Source organism: Talpa europaea, assembly GCF_964194135.1.
Source record: "Talpa europaea genome assembly, chromosome: 9".
Classification (NCBI taxonomy): domain Eukaryota; kingdom Metazoa; phylum Chordata; class Mammalia; order Eulipotyphla; family Talpidae; genus Talpa; species Talpa europaea.
In genome coordinates, this window is record NC_140076.1 from 51,133,519 (window position 1) to 51,140,150 (window position 6,632).

Genomic DNA, 6,632 nt, shown 5'->3' on the forward strand with positions numbered 1-6,632 from the left:
AATTCACTATATCATTTTTGACTCAGCAGTTTGTTATGAAGATAGAAGATGACAGCTGATACTCACTTTTTCTTTGATAATGCCAATACATTTCAGATAGTGTTCCATTTGGTTATCTTTTTCAGACCCTGAAGATAACATTTCATATTTGTTCCATATATAGCATATTTACCTCAATCTTAATATCTAAAAAGCCATCAATATTTATTGTCTTTTCTAATTGGCAGTATACTCCTTGATAGAACAAAAGAGTATCTCTTAAGCACATGCACAGCATCTAGCTAATTCCCAAGCATAAAGTTTACTAGATGATTTCCCAACAAAAAGTTTCCATGAAGGTAAATGGAAAATTTACCTTCACATGACAAGTAGATGTCAACTATTTTATAAAAAGTCCTGAAATGGAAATTTGATTTTTAAAAATCTATGATCTTGAGAACAGGAAAAATATTCTCTTCTTTTAATTTTCAATCTGCATAACTTACATCTGGTTAAGAAAGTAGCATAGTATATAGTTGCTTATGTTTACTTCTAAAGGCATATTTGAGAATCATGCTACTAAGAATGTGAAATGTGGTTAATATCTGCTTTCAGCAGGCAAAAATCTAGTTTGTTAGAAGTAAGATGAAAATAAAGAGATTTAATAGATACTGTTCATGATAATAAAATAAAAATCAACCACAGAAATCAATTATTCCTGTTAAAACTGGAAAATAATTATTGCATATGAAGATGAGGGGGGTATAGAGTTACAAAAAGATGAAAGAACATGCAATATTCAGAGATGTTTTTACTCATGTTAGTCTAATTTGCTAAGGAGGTAAGAGTTTTAGGATTGTGAGCTTCCACTTAGCGATTCTCAATGTAAATTTTGACTAAAAAATTTTTCTGAAAGTAGAATAAATTGCCTTTTCCAAGTGTGTTTGAATTTTGTCTATGTAATACAGATTCTGTCCTTGTCCGGCTTCAGAAGATTCAAGGCAAATAAAACATTTAGAAAGCCTTTTCTACCAAATGGCTATAGCATTAGGTTGTTTATTGTTCAATAAATTGCATAAAACAAGTAGTGTTCTAAACACAACTCTGCCTCAACTGTTTTATCCTAGATAACACCAAAATGGTTTACAGCTATTTCCACCCAGGTCACGTTATCTCAACCCATATTTAATACATTTGTTTTGACAATGACATTAACAACATCTAAAATGACTGACGAGTCAATTTTTCAGAGGCTAATTGATCACTTTCAAACCTGTAAGTAAATTGAAAATACTTTATTTTGATATAGTCAGTAAATCAAACAGATGCAGCTTTAGTTAAGCTAATGCTTTTAGTTTGAATGAAATACTGGAATTTTCAGAAGAAAGAAAAAAAATGTAAATGAATGAGTATATAGCATGCATAGCAATGTATTTTAATAGAAATGATTATACAATCTACACTTCCCATTTCACAGCATCAGGATCTTAATAAAGCCCATCTAAAAGGCATATTAAATGTGTTCATGTTGTAAATGTATATGTTTGCTATATTCTTTTATTGGCATCACAAGTTTTGTTCTCTTTATTTTGCTCTGTTCATTTATATTGCAAATGATAAACTTTCCATGTTTTACATTTTATACTGAGCTTATCTATTTATTTTCTACTCACTGTGGATGTAGAAAATGATAAGTCTATAGAATAATGTAGCTTATACTGAATTTTACATTGCTATCAGGTATACACAGCATAAGAAGCTTATCTGATCTCTAACTTAATCACAGGGAAATACTGCTAAAGGGAAAACTTGCTTCCTAACAATGAGAAACCTGTGCCTTTGTGACATTTATTTTACTATAAACCCATTATATAGCATTAATATATAATTTTCTTACATTCTGCCACAGTTAGGTGAGATTGATAGTATATTGCTATTGAATTTATACAAAAGTTATATGTAAGTAAATAAATCTATATATGATGTGATTTAAGCACATCTAGATAAGTTATCAATGTCTTAATAATGTTGTGGATACATAGCAAATAAAGCAAACTGGTTTCAGAGTTATGCGCTTTTACTCTATCTAAAAGTTAAGCTACAGAAGTGAAATACTGTGTAATGTGTTAGTTTTACTACCTGAAGTAGTAGTTAGTTCAAGGGAGATGACAAACATATGTTAAAATCTTACAAAACTGCTTTCTGCAACATTCCATAACTCTATGGCTATATTCATCTTTTGTGTTTCACATAGACCTATAAAAAAAAGACATGACTTCCTCATTATGGTGCCATATTTGAAGTATTATATTTATATGTTTAATGCCTTTCATACCTATTTCCTTATGTAGTTTAATGGCATACTTGGACTTTGTAGGCTAGAAAACAGAAATAACTAAAGACAATAGACCCTGAACAGCTGATTGAATGTCTGTATTTGTAATGGGCCAGATATGAGAGAAAACAATAGATTTTTTTGAAGAGATCAGCAAGTTTAATAAACTCTTTTCCTTATTATTTCAACTATACATATAATATGATATTTGTTCCTGGTAATTGAGTTAAATAGATCTACCTCAAGCCAACTTCAAAATGGGTCATTAAATTTATTTTCTTTCTTACCCATTTTTTTCATGGAACAGTTGCCATGGCACACTTTAATAGTCCTTGCCTGAAATAGCCAGAAAATCTGGAAACTTATCTTATTCACCCTCTACATTTTCACAACTTAACTGAAGCTGCAACATAGTGATATATCAAACAATGCTATGTATTCACTTTTGCACATAAATTATTCTCCCAGCACATATTCTCCCAGAATTCAGGATGTTGTTTATTGTAACAGTTTTAACACATTTTCACATTCACTAAAATATTAACCAAAAGGAATTTATTGAAGAAAAAGTATCATCAAAGAGGCACTTTGTAATTAGAGTGAGAAAAATGCTCCCAGTCCACATGAGATAACATGCACTATTGCCTAATAAGAGAACTGTTTGTAAAAGAATAGTCTGCTGAACACTTGTGGTCTCAGGTGATCTATTAAATGACTGCTAGGCATTTTATTGATTTCAACAAAAAATCAATTTGCATGGACAACTATGACATGTAAATTTAATTTCAATTTTCATATATTCTTATATTAATCATAACATCTGTAAATCTTTTTATAAGACTCTTTTAGCTACCATTCAGTTGCTAAAGCACAGATATTTCAGTGAACATAATTTTAGTATGATTTGTATTTTGGCATTTTCAATTTATTTAATTTCCATTTGTGAGAACAATATTTGTTATATTACATGGATGTGGCAGACAGACCTTATGGTGCTTCCCAGGGATTCCTACCTCTTAATGTTCATGCCTTTGTACAATCAGCTGCATGAGCCTTAGGTCTAATCACAGGCTATGGCATGGTGATATGTCACTCACATTGTTATCTAAGACTATTAGGGAAACACCATGTCATAGAATCCTATGTGGCAAGCTTCAGTGGGAAGTCTTTTGGGACCACACGTGACTGCTGGAAAATGAAGGCAACCTCCAATCTGAACAAAGCTACAACATTACATCATACAATAATTCAAAGATAAATCGTGTCAAAAAATTGAGTGAACTTGAAAATGTTCTTCCCCAGTTACACCTCCAGATTAGAATGCAGCCTAGGTATGTTTTTGAAGTTTTATGGGATCCTAAACAGAGGACTGAGTAAAGTCGTTTCCAAACTCTTGACCTATAAGTACTGTGAAATAATGAATGTCTTTTTTTTTTTAAACCCTAAGATAGTCATTATTTGTTACATGGCAAATAAAAACCTTTGCCAATTCACAATGGTGTGTGTGTGTGTGTGTGTGTGTGATATTTATGTATATATGTATATGGTTTAAAAATGGCTTATTGGAGGGCCTCCCCTGGTGGCGCAGTGGTTGAGTGCTGGGCTGCGAGGCTGCCCACAGCCTCTGCAGCGCCGGTTCATTCCCCGGCCCCCGGAGAGGGTCCCACAAAAAAAAAAAAGGCTTATTGGAGAAATGAATGTAACATTGCGATGCTAGAACTCAGAATCAAGGTGTAATCAGTGAATGACACTGCTACACATATATAATGTAAATCTGTGGTAGATAAGTGAATTTAAAAGTTTAATGAATATGTTCAAATAACAGAGAAATTTCTGCATATAATTTTATAGAAACTGATTAGTCTGGCTGAATTCAATATTTATTGTCTCTTATGAAACTTCCAAAATATGGTCATGTATCATCACAGATTTTCAAATTAAGCATAGTAATTTCTTTAAGCCAATTAAATGTTTTTATTTTTCTTAAAAAAAAAACTACAAATTTTTAAGCATGGACTGTTTTAAATTGAAGGGAGATGTGGGACTGTGGGTGTCCTGGTGGGGGCTGTGGTTGGTAACATGCATTTAAAGTGGGTTGACCCTATGTTGATACTCATACATGGTGTTGGAAACCAATGTCACATCATTAAAATTTAATAAAATAAAATTTAAATAAAAAACTACAAATTTATATTTTCTTAACAGAAAATGGTTTGTCAGTAAATACAGAAGACCAACCTTGAAAGAACCATTCAGTGTTGCACTCCACATATAACGTTAACAGATATGAGATAAACTACTGCCAAGACTCTTAGAAAACAGGAAAATAGTATGCTCAGAGAGAAAACAGAATTAGTAATTGGCAGAATTCCTCTATCAAATGGCACTCCACACTGCTAGTGACATGGAATATAGAAGGCAAATTAATAGCCCACATGTGTGTCTTATTAGATACATCAATTTAGAGTTGTTTAAAACCACTAAGATCAAAAGTATCAGTCAATGACATGTTTGGAATCTGAAAAACTTCATGACATAATGTTTAGCTTTTTATTTTGAAATAATTTTAGATTTATATGAGGCTTACAAAGATGGTACATAGAGCTCCTAACTGCCACAGCTTCCATCTCATATAACTATGATAAATTTATCAAAACAAGGGATAAAGTCTTGGAAAATGAATTTATCTAAGTTATATACTTTATTTAAATTTGAATAGTTTTATTTATTGTCCTTTTTATGTTTTGGCATATATTCCAGTTTAATATGTTGCATTTAATCATTATTTTACTATCTTAGTTTCCTTTAACCTCTAAAAGTTTCTCCCTCTACCTGTCCTTCTTAATATTGACACTTTGAAGAGTTCTAGTCAGGTATTTTGTGGAAAATTCTCAATTTGGATTTGTTTGATGGTTTCTCACAATTAAACTAGGCTTAATGGTCTGGGAGAAGAATACTGCAGAGGGGTGTGCTGTTCTCTTTGCATCAGTATGTGGTACAACATGACATTGCTGGTCATTTAAGCCTATATATCAGTCCAGTTTCCTCTACTTTAAATTTATTATATTTGCTTCCTATATTCTGTTTTACAATCAAATCTTACTCATTATGTCCTACTTTCAAGTAGAGGACAATTAAGTCCCTCCTCTTGGAAGGAGAGAGAATTAAAAATAAGTAACCATAGTAATTAAAAAATATTTGTGGGGAAATACTTTGAGGTTATGAAATTATTCCATTTTTTCTTAAAGTTTTCCTGCTAATTATATCATCCATCAGTCGCTCTTGCCTGTAGCAGTCATTACGATGTATTAATGGTAATTTTCTACTTCCCTCATTCCTTTTACATTTTTTATTTTAAATTCATCTATAAGAAGAGAGGAACCTTTTACTCTACTTTGTGTTCAGTCATTTATTTATGTCAGTACACATACATGGATATTTAGTTTATTCTTTCAATTATAATCCAATGTAATAATGATTGATTTTTCTGATCTAATAATCTGGCCATTCAAAATACAGTCCTTTGAAATATACTCCTCATTTTGTTTTTCCAGCACGACTGATTCTTGGCACTACAAGAGGTAGGCCTTCTTGTGTTTTCACAATCACAGCTATAGACTCAGTCCTTTCTCTGAAGCTGCCTGTCTCTTTTATTGTATATTGGAATTAGAACCCCAGGCCTTGGGCTTCCCTTGTAGTGCAGGGGGTTGAGCACAGCACTCTGATCCAGTCCAAGGACTTTGCAGCATGCGTTCCATCCCCGGCTGGCTGGGGAGCAACCCGCATGGCACAGCAGACCTCTCCTGTCTCGGCCTCTGCTCCCCTCAGTAGTGAATTTCTGTCAATCTGCCTGTTCTGCTCCCTGCTCTCTCTGGTGAATCTTCTTCCCCATCCCCCTCCACGACTCTGGCCTGTACCCCAGTTCTTAAAAAAAATAGAACCCCAGGTATTGGCAATCACTATGTGATTTCACTCATGTGTGAATGATAAAAAAAGCTACTACTAATAATAATAAAAAACTCTTACATTTGGATTTGGTCAAATATGGTGTTTCTACTGTAAGTAATCAGTGAACATAGGCATGCATATAGCCCTCTGACTTAGTGTACTTGCATTCTTTGGAGAGCTATCTAGGAGTGGAATTGCTGGATCACAATATAGATCTACTTTTAATATTTTGAGAAACCGGGCCTCCCCGGTGGCGCAGCGGTTGAGCGCTGGTTGCAAAGCTGCCTGCAGCCTCTGCAGCACAGGTTCGATCCCCGGCTGCTCCCCGGCCACCGGAGGAGGGTCCCACATTGCGCACAGACCTCTCCTG